Source organism: Sus scrofa, chromosome 10 (genome assembly GCF_000003025.6).
Source record: "Sus scrofa isolate TJ Tabasco breed Duroc chromosome 10, Sscrofa11.1, whole genome shotgun sequence".
Classification (NCBI taxonomy): domain Eukaryota; kingdom Metazoa; phylum Chordata; class Mammalia; order Artiodactyla; family Suidae; genus Sus; species Sus scrofa.
In genome coordinates, this window is record NC_010452.4 from 34768585 (window position 1) to 34789860 (window position 21276).

The window sequence follows — 21276 nt, forward strand, 5'->3', positions numbered from 1 at the left end:
TTTCCCAACTGTTTTTACCACACACAAAGAGGGCAGAGAAAATAATCCCATCTTCTTCCAGCCCATGACCCAGAGTGACCAGGTAACTTTCCAAATTCCCACTACCCAGATCCCCAAAATGGATCCCAGTGGCTCTGCTGCCTTGTTGGGAGAGATGTTTACAGAACTACAAGGGGCATCAAATTACATCATTTGGTGTTGCACCTTTTCCTAGCACACTCAAGACTACAGACACCTGAATTGACTCAGAGCAGGGAAGTATAGCAACTGTAGTGGAAGTATAATCATGTAACCACATTACTTAAAATATGTATCTGTGGAGTCTTAATCTTTATTTAGATAAGAACACATCATATCATTTAGTAAAAAAAAAAAATGCTGAAGGATCCTAAACTTTTCGGAAGCAACCTATTTAATTTTCCCCCCCAATTTTTTAAATCATAGTAAAGCTGCAAGAATTGTACAGCAAACACCCATTTATCATTCACCTAGACTTAGCAGTCGTTTAGAGTTTAATGTGTATAATTCGATATATCTATTTAAAAATATTTTCAAACTATTTGAAAGTAAGTTTGGGAACATAATGTTACTTTTGCCCTAAATATTACAATGTACATCTCCTAAAATATCCCTCTTCATCGTCACATAACTAAATCTTTCACAGAGCCATCACCTAACCTTAGGGAAAATAATAACACTTTAAAAATATCATTTACAAAAACACTATTTAAATATGCAAACCATATTTAAACTTCATACTTTTAAGTGAAAAACTGTATTTTAGAGAATTCTTTCCAATTCCTCATCCAGTCATGTTTCATTCATTGTATTTGGATGCTTCATTTGTTCAAACTCTTTAATTTAGATTAGTCCCCATGGTTTCTTTTCAAATAAATTATTTTAAAACAGTTTTAGATTTCCAAAAAATGGTAAAGATAATATAGAGAGTTCTCATATATTCTGCACACTATTTTCCCTATTATGGACAACTATATAAGCGTGGTACCTTTGTTACAGATGGTGAATAATTATTATTAATTGAAGTTCATGTTTATTCAGATTTCCATAGTTTTTTTTTTTTTAACCTAAGGTTTTTTTGTTTTGTTTTGTTTTGTTTTGTCTTTTTAGGGCTGCACCTATGACATATGAAAGTTCCTAGGCTATGGGTTGAATTGGAGCTACCTACTGAGCCAGGCCAGGGATGGATACTGCATCCTCAGGGATACTAGTCAGGTTCGTCACCACTGAGCCAGGACAGGAACTTCTAATCTAAGGTCATTTCTTATGTCCCAGAATCCCATTCAGAATAAATTCAGTTATTTTTTATAGACTGCTCTTCACTATGAAAGTTTCACAGGCTTTCCTTTCTTTGATGACTCTGATCAATTTCAGGATAACTAGTCACAAATTTTGTAGAATTTCCCTTGATGGGAATTGATATTTTACTCTTAATTGTAATGTGGTTATCACTTTTGAGAAAAAAGTGGTTATCACTTTGGTAAGAAGACTACAAAAGCAAAATGCCATTTCCATCGTACCGTAAATCTTGGCTTTTGTATTGGTTTGCTATGTCTGCTGTAACAACACACCATAGACTGGGTGGTTTAAACAGTGAAATAAACATTCTCACAGTTCTGGAGACTGGTCTGCGGTCCAGGTGTCCGCAGATGGCTGACTCCTTTTGCCTTCACATCATCATTCTTGGGTGACTCTTTACACTCAGATTTCTTCTTAGAAGGACACTCATCAGATTAGATTAGGGCCCACCCTGTCAGCTTCATTTTAACTTAAAGTACTTATTTCCAAAGACTTCATTTCTTTAAGCCAGTCGTAGATTCTTAGAGGAAGCTATAGAGATTCCCCAAATACTCTCAGCCACCACACATGTACAACCTCCCTCATTATCCACTCATTGGGTGGTACATTTGATACAATTGATGAACCTACACTGACATATTAGAATCACCCAAAGTCCATAGTTTACATTACAGTTCACTCTTGATGATCTAACTCTAAAGTTTATGTAAAAGCAAAAGACCCAGAATAGCCAACACAGTGCTGAAGGTACAGACAGAGTTGGAGGACTGAAATTCCCAGCTTCAGAATTTACCCTAAAGCTATCATAATCAAGAAACAGTGATATATATTAATATATACAAAGCCTCAATAGAAGAAATCTTCACATATTGATATATAGGGAAATCATTCTGGCTTATCTATGAGTTAACTTGAATTTTATGCTAACTAAAATAGCCTGTTTGTGCACTATCAAACATACATTGTACATCTGCTTTAATTTTTAAAGAAAAAGACACATTTATCAGAAGTAAAGGAATTTGGAATTAACATATACTCACTACTATACATAAAATAGATAAGTAACAAGGACCTACTATATAACACAGGGAAGTCTACTTAATATTCTCTAATAATTTATATGGGAAAAGAATATGAAAAATTATGTATGTGTAACTGATTCATATTGCTATATACCTGAAACTAACACAACACTGTAAATCAACTATACTCCAATAAAATTTATTAAAAAAGAATATCTATGTTAAAAGTAAAGATTAAATTTTTCTATTCCTGAGTCACCATGCTGGTAGTCCTTTGATATGTTTCCCTTCCCAGGCGCCAAGGCCATGCTGACTTTTTGTGTATGTGCTAATGCTTGTTTTTTGTGGTTTTTTTTATTTGTTTTTTAATCTTGAAGAAACTCTGACTTGCTTAATGTTCTCTGTCCTGATAAGATATAAAACTTTGCCTGAAACAATCCTTCTCCTGAGCAGCTTCTTAGAGTAATCTGGGAAGCAGGCATCTGGGCTAGTCCTTAGTGTGGCTCAGATAAAACCCTTTTCTAATTATAAATTGTTTACTGATTATTTTCATTGACATCATACACAATTAAATGCATTGTTGATATTATTACTTTAAACAAATGGAATCTATAAGCAATTATGGATAAGAAAATCAAGGTTTTTATTTTACCTTCACTAATTCCTTCTTTGATGCTTTTTCATAATTTATGTAGATCCAAATCTGGGCTATTTTCTCTCTCTCTAAAGATTGTCTTCTAACATTTTTTTGCAAGGCAGGTTTACTAGCAACGAACCCCTTTTTTATTTTTATGAGAAAGTTTTTATTTCTCTTCCACTTTTGAAGGATATTTCACATATAGAGAGTTCTAGACTGGTGGTTTTTTTTTTTTTTTTCTCTTCATAATTTAAGTATTTCACTGCAATCTCTTCTTTCTTGAATAATCCCTAAGAAGAAATTGGATATAATTTTTGGTTCCTCTATGGTAAAGTGCTTTGTTCCTCTTCTATTTTCAAGGCTTTTTATTCTCATTTTCTATAGTTCAAAAATGATAGACTAAGGTACAGGGTTTATTGTTGTTTCCTTGCTCTCATTCTTCTCTTCTGTATATCCATTATGGATATACCATTTGCAGTTGTCCCACAGACCTAGGATAGTCTTTTTTTCCCCCAGTCTTTATTTTCTTTGCTTTTCAGTTTCTGGAAGTTTTACATTGCTATATCCTCAAAGTCAGAGATTCTTTCCTCAGCTGTGTCTAGTCAACTAAAAAGCACATCAAAGTGTCTCTTCCAAATTCTTCATTTCTATAACAGTGCTTCTGATCTGTAGCATTTCTTTTTGTTTCTCTTTTAGAATTTTCCTCTCTTCCCTTATATTGTTCATCTGTTCTTTCATGCTCTCTGCTTTATCTGTTAGAGCCCTTACCATATTAATCACAACTGTTTTAAATTCTGTCGAATCTGACTCTGGTGCTGATGCTTGATCTGTGTCTTCAGACTTTGCTTTTTTTGCCTTTGATTGTGAATTATAACTTCTTGATAACCAGATGTGATCAATAGGTAAAAGGAACTGGTGTAGACAGGGCTTATTAATGTGGTATTGAGGTGTTGCAGGGGACATATTCTGTGATTTGGTTTCAGCCTTCCAGTAAACTTACACTTCTGGATGGTGAACTTCACAAGTGTTTCTTAGTTTTTTTACTTCTTCCTCGTTAGTTAAGTGAAGATGGAAAATGTGAGTTGGAGTTTTAGTGTTTGCTTCTCCTAAGTAGAAGGCTACAGCTGACTGGAGTTGAGTGTTTTCCTTCCCCCCAATCATTTAGGCTCTGTTAATATTCCAGAAGGTTAGTATCTCTTTAATGAGTTTCTCCTGAAGGCATTCTTGTTAAGAACAGAGTGTTCTGGTGTATTTCAGGGTTGTATTATGTCCCTGCCTCTTGCCAGGTGCATTAGGAGGATTTTTCTCTGATCTTCATTGTGAGGAGCTGGTTGAGCTCCTGGAAGTAGCTCACAAAATTGTGGGGACCCTCAGTGACTGAGTTCTCCTGAACTATTTAACTCTCAGAGTTGTACATGCTTGGCCTCCAGCAATTCGTCAACTACAATTAAGATTTTCTGACCTGGCACTGGCTCCTGTGGCAGTTTCCGCTCATGATTCTCTGCTCCTGTGAGTAAACTATGACCTCTTGTTTTCTCCTCTTTCTCGCCCATCTCGGGACAGCAGTTTTCCGACAATCCTCCTCTCACTCACTTATACATCCAAGAAAAATAGGTCTTTGATATTTTAATTTGTTCAGCCTTTTTAGTTGTTGTTAGGCTGGAACCCAAAGCTCCTTCCTTCCAAAGCTCCTTTATTGTGGACCTGGAAACACATTCAGTAATTTTGGAGGACTTCCTCATGGGCATGTTTTCATATGGGCATAGGCAGATTAGAAAGCGTAATTGTCCACCCATCCAAGTTTTCTTATCCTGGCACACATGTAGCCCAGCCTAAGCTTCCCCCTCTTATTTTGACAGTGGATGGCAATTCCCTTAGAATTTCTTTTTTTTTCATATCCTTTCAATCCTTCTTACCTGAGATCAAATATCTTTATTCAAATATGTGGTAATCCTTTTCTCTATTTTTAGAAATAGACTGTACATTTTTTTAAAAATGTAGTTATACCTAGAGACTTTGTACATTGAAATACTCAAAAACTAGTTGAGGATTTTATTATTTGTTATAATGTTCCTGATTAAAAAGGCTGGTGAGGAAGTTCCCATTGTAGTTCAGCATTAATGAATTTGACTAGTATCCATAGGGATGCAGTTTTAATCCCTGTCTCATTCAGTGGGTTATGAATTTGGCATTTCTTTGAGTTATGGTTTAGGTCTCAGATGCGGCTTGAATTCTTCTTCAACTCTGTTTTGACTCCTAGGCTGAGAATTTCCATATGCTGCTTGTGCAGGCCAATTAAAAACAAAAACAAACACGCACACACACACACACACACACAAGGGGGTGGAGGTGAATAAAAAAAATTAAAAAAAAAAGAAAGAGGTTCTTTAAAAATTTTGGTTGTCCCAGGTCCTTTGGATGATTAGGAAATTTGTGGCAGGTTTGTGCTTTCTTAAATGGGCTGTTTGAGGAGGTACATCTTCTGTTGAGGTATTTAAGTAGATATCTGATGCTCAGCTGTTGAAGATATTATAGAATAAACTGGAACAATGGATGAAAATTAGAGTATTTGTGTTCTCAGGTCCCTTCCTGCTCTATATTTCTGTAAGTTTATACTTTTTTTTTTTTTTTTTTTTTACTGTTAATAGTCATGAAGTTCACTTGAGTAGAACTTCATATTTACTGAATTTTCCTGTGGCCCAAATACTAGAGATATACTGGTGCTTGCTACTAACTGACCAAGAACATCAAATAAACCAAATCCCTGAGGTTACATATGACAAACTCATTTTGAATATTTTAACTCATATTTTCATGCAAATATGTTTTCTTGCTTTAAATTTGTGGGATTCTTTCCTGATACAGCTATAGTAGCTGTGGAGTAGGAAAATTGAGGGAAAATTACTTCATTTGTACTGGCACCTAACTTAACCGTAGAAGAGAGCAGAATTGAAAGCTGAAGGAGACGGCAAGCTGACTTATAAAGGGTTGAATTTGATTTGTGAGGGTGAGAATGAAATATTATTGTGGAGTATGGGACACAAGAGGGATACAAATAGGAACAGCGTGTAAAAGATTTGTGACTGATGTGAGGTAATATATAATTTTTGTGATATAAAATTGATGTAAAAGGGGTCAGCCATCAGAAAGCATTGAAGTTCCAAAGTACCAGAATTGGAAAGAACTTCAAGGAGGCAGTGAAGGGCTTTAAAAAGAAGTTGCTTTGAACCATCTGCACTTTTCAAAATGATGCAATTCACTTCCAGAGTCTCTGGCATTTATTCATGTGATTTTTAGGGGCAGCCAGTAAATGGGATCAATATTGATGGAAAATTGAATTTTCAAAGAACATTCAAGAAGCATGCATTATACTAAATAAAACAGATTCTTTTTTATGAAATAAAAGCACTTTAAAAAGGCATCATATTAGTTTTAATAATATCAAAGTTGGTGGATATTCATACTAATTTGCTCATTTTATGCTACTGTCTTCTTACTCTGCCAGGTCATTTTCAATTCATTTTGTTTGAAATGAGGTTTATAAGACATGGCGATGTTTTTTAAGTCTTCTAGTTGTTCATGATTGAAACAAGCATTTATGGATAAATCTTTCTGGTGAAACTTATCTATCACTGGTTTGTTGGAAATAAAGAGTACATGATTAATTTTCATGGTTTCCAAGAGAATGATTAAAAATTGACTATCTTTGTTGATATCATAAGCCTTACTAAATATACTGAACAGTTAGAAAAATAGACTTGACTTTACTTGATGAAAGATGGATTAGTAGCCCCAGGATATCATGATTTATTTTTAATACAAATTAACATTCTGGCCAGGAGAATATTCAGCAGTCTCTTTTTTTCTTTACTTTAGTCTGTAATAAACAGAAAGTCATGTGAAAATAGATGTTGTGGTTAATCTGAGCTAGGAATCACACAGATAAACAATAATTACCAATATCAGTACTTTCCACATGATTTCATAGAGCTGTTGGAATCCTCACACAGGAAAGGAAGATTTTTAAAGTAGATATGTGAGTTAATGGACACACACCATCCATATAAATGAATAATTCTATTACACCTAGACCTATCATGCAGGATTTAAAATTGCAAGGCTGAATGTGGATTTTTAGTAGCATATCTGAGTTTTGAGTCAATAAAAATTGAATGTGGAGCAAACCAGGGACCCTAAGCAGGGTTATAGAAATAGCATTTTAAAGAGAAGTCTTTGAAAGTGTAGGATTGTAATGGTATTTCTACGAAATTAATGTTGTCTAGTCAAATTGAAATCTTCCTAAAAAATAGCTAGTGATGGTGTTGTTTCAAGTGCAATAATTTAAAAGACGTTTTCTGTTAATAAACATTACAATAGGCACTTACTTGGTTTATTTACAATTGAAAATATAATCAATTGTAAAAACAAATTTGGGATTTTGCATGGTTATTTTCAAGATCAGTGATTCAGAATATATGAATTATTGCATTTTACGTTTTATTCTATAACTTAAAAATAACTGCATGAATGTAAAATATAATTGGTGATTCCTTCTTTAATAGATTACTGGTGTCTTAGATTTCCTTTATATTTAAAACTGGAAACTAAATTGGCTTTTCCTTCTTAACATACCAAACACTTGTTTTCATACCTAATTTTCAGTTCATGAAGATTTATAAATATAATTTTCAGTTTAAACAGTTCTTCTAGGAAAATATAAGCAAGGAAAATGAGATGTATCATTAGCCATGAGAGACTTAAAGCATTTTTATTCATTTGTTTGGAAGCAGTCCTAAAATTACCCAAATTAAAATTGGATTTTAATAAACATAGATATATGTCAAAGATGGAGCATTATATTTAAGACATCATATTCTTGCATAAATGTTATAACATGGAAAGGAGAGGTGTGTACATAAGAATTCTTTAGAATATATTATAGAACATATTGTGTACTTTAGCATACTATCTAGGTGAGTTATAAATTTGAGCATTCTAGTGGATTTTTCTACTTATTTTTTCTTTTACTGGATACATTAAAAGAAAAAATAAGTACAATTAACTTCAGTAATGCACTTAATTTAAGCAATCTACTCAAAATATTATTTTAATTACAAGCAATGTAAAAAATATGAATGGTGTATTTGTTTTCTATATGAAGCTTTCAGAATTTGGTGTGTATTTTGCAGTTACTATACATTTCAAATGAAAAAATTATTAAAATATTGTTGACATAATTTAGTTTCAACTTGAATAATGGTGACTATACTCCATTTAAAGTTATAAATATTGGCTATATTACCTGTGCTATATAATATATCCTTGTATGTTTCTTATTTCATACCTTAAATAGTTTGTATTTCCTAATCCCCGACCTCAATTAATCTCCCTTTTCACTAGTTTGTTCTCTAGAACTGTGGTCTGCCTGCTTTGTTACATTCATTTGTTTTTTGTATTTTTTAGATTCTACATACAAGTGAAAAGAAAACATAGGGTATTTATTTTTCTCTGACTTCACCACACATTTCAATTTAGGCAAGCCACATTTTGCATATTCTTTAGTCATTTATGACTAGGGGCTTTTATTGGCCAAAATAGTTCTACACCTAGAATGAAAGGTTGTTTCTCAACATCAACTGTAGAAATGAGAGGAATAACATTTTTCCTCTGGGCGAATATTTAACCATCCTATTTGTACTTAGTGGAAACAGAAAATCTGAATTTATAATAAACAAAACTCTTGTAAATATGCGATAGCTTCCAAAATATCCATTTATAAAATTACTTTAAATGGTTATAAAAGGTATTAAAAACTTACAGCTATTCTGACTTCAATAATACTCCACTTAATATACAGTGATACATCTAAAATATTTCTATGACATGCATTAGAAAAATAATGGAATATTGAACTAAAAATATTAGGAAATTATTCTAGAAGTTTGATGGCTTTAGGCATGAAACAATAATATTTTGCCTCAAAGATTAATTTATATGTTAGAAACTATCCATATAGGAGGAATAAACTACTAAAACATCTGTCAATAGAATCATTGGCATGGTGGTAAAATTATTCAGAAGCAAGAACTTGTACTGAAAGTTACATAGATATAGATTCTAACAGTTATCTTCTCCACTTGTTGCTGAGTGGCCTGGAGAAAGTTATGTAATCTCTCTAAACTTGAATTTTCTCATCTCTAAAATGATTATGCCTTTCTTTTAGAACTGTGAAAATGAAAGAAATATAATCAAAATCACAATTAGAATTTCTATGAAACATTATTTATTGACTTACATATCATGTTTAAGTGTTGAACAATAGGTTCCTAGGTCCCCATAATACTAGTGTTGCTTTTTTCTGAAAATTCTCATTCTGTTGTTGTGCCTCATTTTGATATTTTGTAGTCTCAATAAATCTGAAACACTGCAAATATTGATTAAGATTAAGCAATACTGCTTTTAGCAAATTAAATGCATAAATTTCTTTGTAAAACATTTTTCAATTAAAACATAATTTATAACTGAAGGGGGCCTTTGTAATAAATATAAATAAGGACATTATAAATACTAATTTCCATTGGAAAAAAATCTTATTTTTATTTATTTTTTTAAGTGACTAGGAGCCACTTGTAAACAGTAGTAAACACTGGAGCAACAAAGTCAGTTGAGTTGGGTTTTTAGTATTTTTATATCTTAAACTTCCACTAAAAATACCTTAAAATATTATTACCTACAATTAGGTCTTTCTATTTTTTATTCTGTTCTTTGGTGTTCATTCTACTTCTACAATAATTCTACTTATGTGGACTTTGCTATTTTATGTTTTCAAGGAATCAGTTTACTTCCTCTAGGTTACCAAATTTGTGGCATACTTTCATCATTTTTAGAATGTTCATGGTATCAGTGGCAATAATCCCTCTTTCATTTTTAAAATTGCTATTTTGTGGTTTTTCTCTTTTTTTCCCCCCTTGGTTATCCTAGCTATAGGTCTTGCTAATTTTATTTATGTCTTCAAAGAACTAACTTTTGGTTTTGTTGATCCTCTCTATTGTTTTCCTGTTTTTAATCTCATAGGCTTTTTGTTCTGTATTATTTTTTGTATTTCTTTATTTTTAATTTACTCTTTCTTCTTTAATTTCATAAAATAAAGGTTTGGATTATTAGCTTTTTATCTTTTCTAATGTATGCGTTTAATACTATAAACATTCTTTTATTCACTGCACCCTATAGATTACAAGCTGTTTTTTAATTTGAGTTCAAAATATTTATTAATGTTAGCATATGTCATCCTCTAACAATTTACTTTTGTCCTATAAGCATCTATGGTTAAAGTGGGTTTCTTTTAGGTAACATATGGTTAAATCTTGTATTCTCACCCAATCTGAAAATTTATTTTTGATTGTACTTTTAGACCATTTACATTTAATATGGTAACTTACATAGACTATCTACCTGTTCACAGTAGCTTCCTATTCATTGTACTTGTTTTTTTTTTTTTTTTTTCCTTTTTCTTCTTTCCCTAATTTTGGCAGCTTGTATGATTCTATTTTCCCTCCTCTATTAATTCATTTAATACTTTTCATTTTTTACTTTTAAAAAAAGAAGACTTTATTAATGCTTTAGAGTTTAAAGCAAGTTTAAAGCAAAATTGAAGGACAGATTCAAAGATTTCCGAAATGCCTCTTACTCCCACATATCCACAGCCTCCCCTGTTATCTATATCATTCACTAGGATGCTAAATGCTTTACCAAGGATGAACCTAGATTGACCTGTCATGATCACTCAAATCCTGTAATTTACAATATGATTACCTTTTGGTGTTGTACTTTCTATGGGTTTGGGCAAATGTATAATGATATATATCCATTATTACAGTAAAGAGTATTTTATCTGCCCTAAATATCCCTTGTGCTCCACTGATTTACACCTCCTCCCACAACCCCTGGCAACCACTAATCTTTTCATGTCGTCATAATTTTGCTTTTTCCAGAATTTCTTTCAATTGGAATCAGATAGTGTGCAGTCTTTTCAGATTGGATTTTTTCATTCAGTAATACGCATTTAAGATTTATACACATCTTTTAATGGTGTGATAGCTCATTTCTTTTTAATACTAAATAATATTCCCTTTGTCTAAGTATACCACATTTATTTATCCCTTCTCTTTCAAAAGGACCTTTTCATTGCTTCAGTTTGGAAGTTATAAATAAAGCTGCAATAAACATCCATGTACAAGTTTTTGTGTTGACATGTTTTCAACACATTTGGGTAAATATCTAGGAGTATGATTGCTAGATTTTATAACAATACTATGTTTAGTTTTTTAAGAAACTGGTGCAATCTTACAAAGAGACCGTACCATTTTGAGTCCCTCCAGCTCTCGTTACTCCACATACTTGTCAGTACTGGTGTTGTCAGTGTTCAGGATTTTAATGTTGACGCTGATGAAGATTTTGGCCATTCTGATAGGTGTGTAGTTGTATCTCATTAATGTCGTGATGTTCATTTCACTTATGACATGATATGGAGCATCTGTTTGTGTGCCTATTTTTCATTTGTATATTTTCTCTGTTGAAGTCTTGTTGTTGTTGTTGTTGTTGTTGCTATTTCTTGGGCCGCTCCCGTAGCATATGGAGGTTCCCAGGCTAAGGGTCGAATCGGAGCTGTAGCCACCGGCCTACGCCAGAGCCACAGCAACGCAGGATCCGAGCGCGTCTGCAACCTACACCACAGCTCACGGCAATGCCGGATTAACCCACTGAGCAAGGGCAGGGACCGAACCCGCAACCTCATGGTTCCTAGTCGGATTCCTTAACCACTGCGCCACGACGGGAACTCCTGAAGTCTATTTTTTAAATCAGATTGTTTTGTTTCTTATGGTTGAGTTTTTCATTGAAATATAGTTCATGTACAATATTATGTAAGTTACAATATAATGATTTACAATTTTTAAAATTTATACTCCATTTATAGTTATCATAAAATATTGGCTATATTCTTGGTGTTGTATATCCTTGTAGCTTATTTTTTATGTAATAGCATAATAGTTTGTTCCTCTTAATAGTTTGTTCCCCTATCTGATCTTGGCCCTCCTCCACTTTCTCCTCCAGAGTGGTAACCACTAGTTCTCTATATCTGAGTCTGTTTGTTATATTTTTAGATCCCACATATAGTGGTATCATACCATATTTTTCTTTCCTTTGTCTGACTAATTTCACGTAGGATATTACCATCCCATTCCATCCATTACAAATGGAAATTTTTTGTTTTACTTTTTTATGGTTGAGTAGTAGATGATTGTATATGTATGCTACATCTTCTTTATCCATTCATCTATTGATGGATACTTAGGTTATGCTTCCATATTTGGCTATTGTAAATTACGTTTCTGTTAACATTGAGGTGTATGATTCTTTTCTAATTAGTGGTTTGCATTTTTTTTCATTTTTTTATAATTTATTTTTTTTCATACTGTACAGCAAGGGGGTCAGGTTATCCTTACATGTATACATTTTTCCCCCACCCTTTGTTCTGTTGCAACATGAGTATCTAGACGTAGTTCTCAATGCTATTCAGCAGGATCTCCTTGAAAATCTGTTCTAAGTTGTATCTGATAACCCCAAGCTCCTGATCCCTCCCACTCCCTCCCTCTCCCATCAGGCAGCCACAAGTGTCTTCTCCAAGTCCATGATTTTCTTTTCTGTGGAGATGTTCATTTGTGCTGGATGTTAGATTCCAGCTATAAGTGATATCATATGGTATTTGTCTTTGTCTTTCTGACTCATTTCACTCAGTATGAGAGTCTCTAGTTCCATCCATGTTGCTGCAAATGGCATTATGTCATTCTTTTTTTATGGCTGAGTAGTATTCCATTGTGTATATATACCACATCTTCCGAATCCAATCATCTGTGGGTGGTCATTTGGGTTGTTTCCATGTCCTGGCTATTGTGAATAGTGCTGCAATGAACATGCGGGTGCATGTGTCTCTTTAAGCAGATTTTGTCCGGATATATGCCCAAGAGTGGGATTGCAGGGTCATATGGAAGTTCTATGTATAGATTTCTAAGGTATAAATATACACAGTAATGGAATTGCTGGATTATGTGGTAGTCCTATTTTTCATTTTTTGAGAAACTTCCATATTGTTTTCTATAGGGACTGTACCAATTTACATTGCCACCAACAGTGTATGAGAATTCTCTTTTCTCCTCACCAACATTTGTTATTTGTATTCTTTTGGAAGATAACCATTCTGACCAGTGTGAAGTGATACCTCATTCCAATTTTTATTTCCATTTCCGTGATGATTAGTGAAATTGAACAACTTTTCATGTGCCTCTTGCTATCTGCATGTCCTTTTTTTTTTTTTTTTTTTTTTTGTCGTTTTGTCCTTTGTTTTTAGGCCCACACCCATGGCACATGGAGGTTCCCAGGCTAGGGGTCTAATCGGAGCTGTAGCTGCTGACCTACGCCAGAGCCACAGCAAACCAGATCCAAGCCACATCTGTGACCTACACCACAGCTCACAAGCAAATGCCGGATCCTTAACCCACTGAGCGAGGCCAGGGATCAAACTCACAACTTCACGGTTCCTAGTTGGATTTGTTTCTGCTGCGCCAGGATGGGAACTCTTGCATGTCCTCTTATACAATAAGCTAATACAACTCAATATCAAAAAAATCCCCAAACGACCTGATTAAAAAATGGGCCAAAGACCTGAGTAGACATTTTTACTATTGAGCTTTAAGAGCTCCTCGTAAATTTTGGGTAACAGTCCTTTGTCAGATTTTTCTTTGCATATATTTTTCTCCCAGTCTATGGCTTGTCTCCTCATTCTCCTGAAGCAGTATACATTTTAATAATAAAATATTTATTTTATGATTTAGGATTCACACAATTGTAGGTGAATTGGGGGAAGTTAAGGTCCAGAAGGAGTTATTGGAGGATCAGAAGAGAAGTCACCAACTAACCAATCTGAGAAGACAAGCAAGTCTGACTGATGAAGTGGAATCATGAATGGAGAGTTCCTGGGTAGTTTGTGGCAAATTATTTCTGCTCTGTAGCTTCTACTTCTGTAGCTCTATAGGTAAATGAGTGGAATTTTGCAGGGAAAATATCAAAGGTCAGAGTAGTGACAGCATTTGAGCATTCGAGAAGAATTTGGATACAGTGTGGAAAAGAGCATGCCACCATGTCTGACTCCATGAGGAGAGAAGGTGAGCTCAAGTGTTGGGCAATATTTAACTTGTTATGAAAAAAAATCATGTGAATTCCTCTGTTGGTTAAGGGACACATACAAGGAAAGGAATTCTGTGATACACAGTTACTGCATTAAACAAACTGACACAGCATTAACCAATACAGACTCTTAGTATTTCCATACAAGCATTAGGATTCATTACAGGCATGTATTTGAGACATTGTGGGTCAGTTCCAGCGCACTGCAGGAAAGCAAATATCTCAGTAAGTGGAGTCGCACAATTTTATTTCCTAGTGTATAGAAAAGTTATGTTTATACTTTAGTTTTTAAGTGTGCAATAGCATTATGCCTAAAAACAATGTACATACCTTAATTAAAAATATATTATTGCTAAAAAAAAATACTAACCATCATCTGAGTCTTCAGGAAGTCCTAACCTTTTGTAGTGACCATGGATCACAGATTACCATAACAAATATCATACTAAGTGAATTTGAAATATTGTGAGAATTGCCAAAATGTGACATGGGTGACACAAAGTGAGCAAGTGCTGTTGGAAAAATGGTGCACATTGACTTGCTTGATGCAGGTTTGCCACAAACCTTCAATTTGTGAAAAAAAATCTGTGAAGTGCAATAAGATGAATTATGCCTGCATATAACACTGTATGAATTAAAAAAAATTCTTAAGCATCCAAAAAAATCATGCTCAAAGGATAGAAGTAAAAGTCATCATCATAATCATCAAAAATAACATTGCAAAGTTTCCTCTAGGAAATAGAAGAAAAGTTAAGCCTACAGAAGCTAAGAAACTTCAAAAAAGTTATTAAATAAAGCAAAACCCCTATAAATCATATATGGTGAGGCTTTACAATGAAAAAATATGAAAATTGAAAAGAACTACCTAAATTAAAAGTGTAAGACATGACATTACAAAAAGTTTAAAATTAATAAGAACAGAAAGCAGAACTTTTTAAAAAAGAAATTAGTACCATGAAAGATAGATCTAAGAAAAGCTTCATCCCATAGAAAGATAAAATGTAAAAAGATAAAGAACAGGAGAAAGATGGCAGTAATGACAAATAATGGAAGAAGTTCCAAATTATATATTATATGGAAAATACAGGAGAAATCCAACTAAAGGTATATTTTTCCACCAGTTTAATTTACAAGTTGATGAAAACTCACACATTTATAATGTGGTACAGGTCCTTTGATAGATGAAAAGGGACTTTTAAAATTTTCAAAATCACATGAAGTACCCAATTGCATTACATGATAATAATTAGACATGAAAAATGAATTAAATGAGAATAAAATACTTATCTTAAGAAATACTGTTAAAAATATCTAACAATCAACCTGGAAATTATAAGGAAAATCTACAACTAAATGAAAGTACTGTAGCTTTATTTGACTGAAGTGAAATAGCCTCTGAGGTTGTCTATTTTGAATATTTAAAATTTTTCTAAATATTCTCACCCCAAATATGGGTTAATTAATAATGTGCATTTATTTGTTCATTCAAATGAGATTTTTAAAAAATTATCCATATGGATTAGACATTATTTTTAATACTAGGTCTATGATACAATATTAGCTGGAGAGAAGGATTATGAAGAAAAATAAATCAGTTTAAGGATTTAGACACAGATTGTGAGTCACTAGCCATGTTTTCATTTCAGAGTTGTTACATTAATAAACATGTTTATTATTTGAACTTAGAATGGAACAATATTTGAATTCAATGTGAAACAGGTCTATTCTAAACTAGATAAGAAAACCAATGCAGCCTGAGCTTGAGGATATGATACTAGAATCTTACAAAACTGAAAATCAAAGGGGAAAAAAATTAAAGAATGGAACAGAATATCTAAGAACTGGGGTGAATACAAAAGGTATAATTTACACATAATGGGAATACCAGAAGGAAAAGAGAAAAGAACAGAATCAGTTTTGGAAGGAACAATGATTGCAAGTATGTCCAAGTTAACATCAGTTCCAGGAAGCTGAGAATACAGGATGTTGATAAGACATATGCCCAAACAACAACAAAAATTCACCTGAGCCTATCATTTTCAAATTCAGCAAATCAAAGTAAAGAAAAAGAATCCTGAAAGAAGTCAGAGGGCAAATACTCCTTACCTATACAGGAGCAAAGATAAGAATTACGTCTTGTTTTTTTCCTACAAAAATTATGACAGCAAGAAGGGTAGAGAGAAGTATTTAATGTGTTGAGAGAAAAACCCCCACCAAACTATGATTCTGTGCCTTGAGAAATTATCCTTCAGTAGTGAAGGAGAAATAAGACCAAATGAGTTGTCTTTTTTTTTTTTTTCCCCAGTAGACTTGCCTTGAAGGAAATTTTAAAAGAAAATTTTTGGAGAGGAGGGAAAAAACATCTATCAGAATCTTAGATCTACATAAAGAAAGGAAGATCTTAGGGGAAGGAATCAATTAAGGGTTTCAGATCCAGCTCAGACATAGAGTCATCCAGCAGAGGACACTGTTCCTGATGACCAGGTACTGACAAGGGTGAGAGGCATCCCAAGGTGAATTTCAGTTTGATATCTTAGTATCTGCTAGATTGTCAAAGTCAAGTTAATACCAGGACACATTTCAGCATGGTTCCCTGACCCCCTTGGTTCATCCTCTTATGGAAAATAAACCTAAATTTCATGTGATTAATACTTGTATACCCTGATTTAGGTTTGCTTTTGGAAAGGTATGACCTGACACAGGATCCTGGTACATATATCTTAAGGTGAGGTTTTCAGAAAAAAAAAAAAAAAAATGAGTGAGGGAATCAAGATGGGGCAGGGAAAGAAAGGAAGCAAGGAAATGGTCTCATCTGGAATCTAACTCAGCCTGAACTCATGGGGATCTCTGGAGCAAAAATTGTTCCAAATGTCTGTCTTGCCTAGGGCAAATAGAGTAGGTCTTTTGGAACCCCACATCAGGCACTCATTAGGTGGGGAGTAGGCCCAAAGGATGCATCACCTACAATGCAATATGGCTATTAACCTCAATACATGAAAAAAATTTTAAGAGGACATATTTTCAAAACAGAATGGTGAATCAAAAAAGGTATTACTGCAATTTATGTCAAAGGGTGCTCTGCCTATGTTTTCCTCTTGGAGTTGTATAGTCTCTGGTCTTACCTTTAGGTCTTTAAACGTTTTTGAGTTTTGTTTGTTTCTTTGTTTATGGTGTTAGAGAATGTTTTAATTTCATTCTTTTACATGTAGCTCTTCAGTTTTCCCAGCAACATTTATTAAAGACTGTCTTTCCTCAACTGCATGTTTTTGCCCCCTTTGTTGTGGATTAGTTGACCATAGGTGGTTGGGTTTATTTCTGGACTGTCTATCCTGTGTTACTTATCCAAATTTCTGGATATGAGAATCCAGAAAGATCCATATGAGATACTAATACGTGGAATGTAATAAAAATTACACCAAGAACTTATTCACAAAACAGAAAGAGATTCAAAGATTTTGAAAATAAATTTATGGGTACCAAAAGGGAAATGCAGGGGAAGGGATAAATTCAGAGATTGGGATTGGCATATACACACTACTGTATACAAAATCCATAAGTAACAATTATATGTAATTGTTAGCAATTTCTGCATAGCACTGGGAAATCTATTTAAATAGTTTATAATAACTATATGGGAAAAAAGAATGGCTATGTTTATATGTATGACTGATTCGCTTTGCTATTCACCTGAAACTAATACAATGCTGTAAGTCAACATTATTCCAATAAAATCGAAAGTAAACAAAATACAAAAAGTACCACCACCAACAAAACCAGAATGGTGATTAATCCAAAGGTTCCCTCTCTTTCAGCTGACATCCATGGTGCCTATAATGTTTCACTATACATAAACCCAATTAATTCTCAAATATATTCAGTAGCACCTTAATGGTATGATATATTCTTACTGTATTAGAAAATTCTCTGTGGATCAGCACTTCTTTGTCAGCCCAGGTCCACATACTAACTTGCATTAATCTGGGGAGTACCTTTCTCCACTTCTCTTATTTTCCTTAGGCCAGGTGTCACCTGGAAGCTGCTCACTGAATCAGTTATCAGCTGACTGCATTGGAAGGCAAACATGAAATTACCATTTGAGAGCTTAAACATGTTTTCTGTTCACCTTGCCTATTATTTCCGTTCTTTTCACTACTGTTTTCTTTAACTGATGACACTCTGCGTTGAGCATTCATCATTAATGTTACTTCTGCCGTAACCTTTTACACATTCTTCTGAGATTAAGAATCTCCAACATTCACTTCAACAACAAAAAAGAAGCTTCAAGAGGTGTGGGACCCACTAGTTAAATATACATTATATATGGTCACTCTCCTCTGAGAAGAAAATCCCATGTTGTTGGAAAGATTTAATTTAAATGCTCTATTTTATTGTCGTTATTTATTCTCCCCAAATATCACAAATCCTTCTGGTGTAGGTGTTGTGAAGGCATATTTCATTTTGATACAAATAGTAAATTATTGTGCACTTGTGCTTTCACATTAATTGATGGCTTTGCTGTTTCGAAAGAACTCATTCATTTAGTAAATAGTTATGGACCCCTTACTGTGCTGTAAACAGTATTCTAGGCAAACTGTATACAGCAGTGAGCAAAACAGCTCGTAAAATTTACATATTAGGGGGAGTCAAAATTTTTTTTTTACATATACCTTCTTTTTTCTCACCTTATCCTCCATCACATTCCATCACAATTGATTAGCTATATATAGTTCATTGTGCTCTGTAGCAGGATCTCATTGCCCATCTACTTCAAATGAAGCAGTTTTCATCTACTAACCACAGACTCCCAATTAATCTCACTCCCTGCTCTCCCCCCAGGGCAAATATAAGTCAATCCTACATGTCCATGATCTTTTCTGTTTTGTAGATAGATCATTTGTGCCATAATTTAGACTCTGCATATAAGTGATATCATATAGTGTCTGTATTTCTCTTTCTGACTTACTTCACTCAGTATGAGATTATCTAGTTCCACCCTTGTCGCTGCAAATGGCATTATATGTCCTTTTTATGGCAGAGTATTATTCCATTGTGTGTGTATATATATATATATATATATGTATATATATGTATATATATGTCACATCTTCCTAATCTATTCATCTGTTGATGGGCATTTAGGTTGTTTCCATGTCTTTGCTATTGTGAACAGTGTTGCAATGAACTTATGGGTACATATATCTTTTTCAATGAAAGTTTGTCCAGATATATGCCCAGGAGCCAGTTTGCTGGTTCATATGCTAGTTCTGTAGTTAGTTTTCCATAGTGGTTGCACCAATTTACATTCCCACCTACAGTGTAGGAGGGTTCCCTTTTCTCCACACCCTCTCCAGCATTTATTTGTAGTTTTGTTAATGATGGCCACTTTAACTGTGAGGTAGTACCTTATTTTAGTTTTGATTTGCAAATCTCTAATAATTAGTTATGTTGAGCATTTTTTATTGTGCCTGATGGCCATCTGTACGTCTTCTTTGGAGAAATGTCAATTTAGTTTTTCTGCCCATTTTTCAATTGGGTCATTTGTTTTTTCGTTGTTGAGTTGTATGTGTTGTTTTTATATTTTGGAGATTAAACCTTTGTCGGTTGAATTCATTTGCAAAAATTTTCTCCCATTCTGTGGGTTGTCTTTTTGTTTGTTTGTTTTTTAATGGTTTCCTTTGCTGTGCAGAAGCTTTTGAGTTTAATTAGTTCCCATTGGTTTATTTGTGTCTTTATTGTCTTTATTCTAGGAGGTGGATTAAATAAGATGTTGCTGTTATTTATTGAAGAGTGTTCTGCCTATGTTTTTCTCTAGGAGTTTTACAGTGTCTGGCCTTACATTTAGGTCTTTAATCTATTTTGAGTTTCTTTTTGTGTATGGTGTTAGAAAATGTTCTAATTTTAATTGTCCAGTTTTCACAGCATCATTTATTGAAGAGACTATCATTCCTCCACTGTATGTTCTTGCCTCCTTTGTCATAGATTAATTGATCGTAGGTGTTTGGATTTATTTCCAAGCTTTCTATCCTTGCCATTGATCTATGTTTCTGTTTTTGTGCCAGTATGATACTGTTTTGATGACTGTAGCTTTGTTGTAGAGTCTGAAGTCAGGGAACCTTATTTCTACAGTTCCATTTTTTCCTTTCCAATATTGCTTTGGTTATTCAAGGTCTTTTGTGTTTCCATACAAATTTTAAAATATTTTATTCTAGTTCTGTAAGGAATGTCATTGGTAATTTGATAGGGATTGCACTGAATCTGTAGATTGCTTTACACAGTATTGTCATTTTGACTATATTGATTCTTCCAATCCAAGAGCATGGTATATTTTTCCATCTATTTGTGTCTTCTTTGATTTCTTTCATTAGTGTATTATAGTTTTCAGAGTACAACTCTTTTGTCTCTTTAAGTAGGTTTATTCCTAGGTATTTTATTCTTTTTAATACAATGGTAAATGGGATTGTTTCCCTAATTTATCTTTCTGAAATTTCAATTTTAATATATAGAAATGCAATCAATTTCTGTGTATTAATTTTGTATCCTGTGACTTTACCAAATTCATTGATGAGCTCTAATAGTTTTCTGATAGTGTCTTTAGGATTTTCTAGGTATAGAATCGTGTCATCTGCAAAGAGTGATAGTTTTACTTCTTTTCCAATTTGGATTCCTTTTATTTCTTTTTCTTCTCTGATTGCCATGGCAAGGACTTCCAAGATTATGTTGAATAACACTGGTGAAAGAGGACATCCTTGTCTTGTTTCTTGATCTTAGTGGAAAATGCTTTCAGTTTTTCACCATTGAGAATGATGTTAGCTGTGAGTTTGTCATAAATGGCTTTTTTATATTGATGTTGTTCCCCTCTATGCCCACACTCTGGAGAATTATAATCAGGAATAGGTGTTGAATGATGTCAAACAGATTTTTCTGCATCTATTGAGATGATCATGTGGCTTTTATTTTTCAGTTTGTTGATGTTGTGTATCACATTTCTCACATTGATAGATTTGCAGATATTGAAGAATTCTTGCATCTCTGGGATAACTCCTACTTGATCATGGTGTA

At 33.6% G+C, this 21276-nt stretch overlaps 1 long non-coding RNA gene across 1 annotated transcript in view; it reads left to right on the forward strand.

Moving 5' to 3' along the window:
- The window catches only part of LOC110255677, a 793233-nt gene continuing 775878 nt past the window's right edge, over window positions 3922-21276 (forward strand). Inside the window, exon 1 of the long non-coding RNA XR_002336321.1 lies at window positions 3922-4485. This is a non-coding gene — a long non-coding RNA (uncharacterized LOC110255677). The remainder of the gene's footprint in view (window positions 4486-21276) is intronic.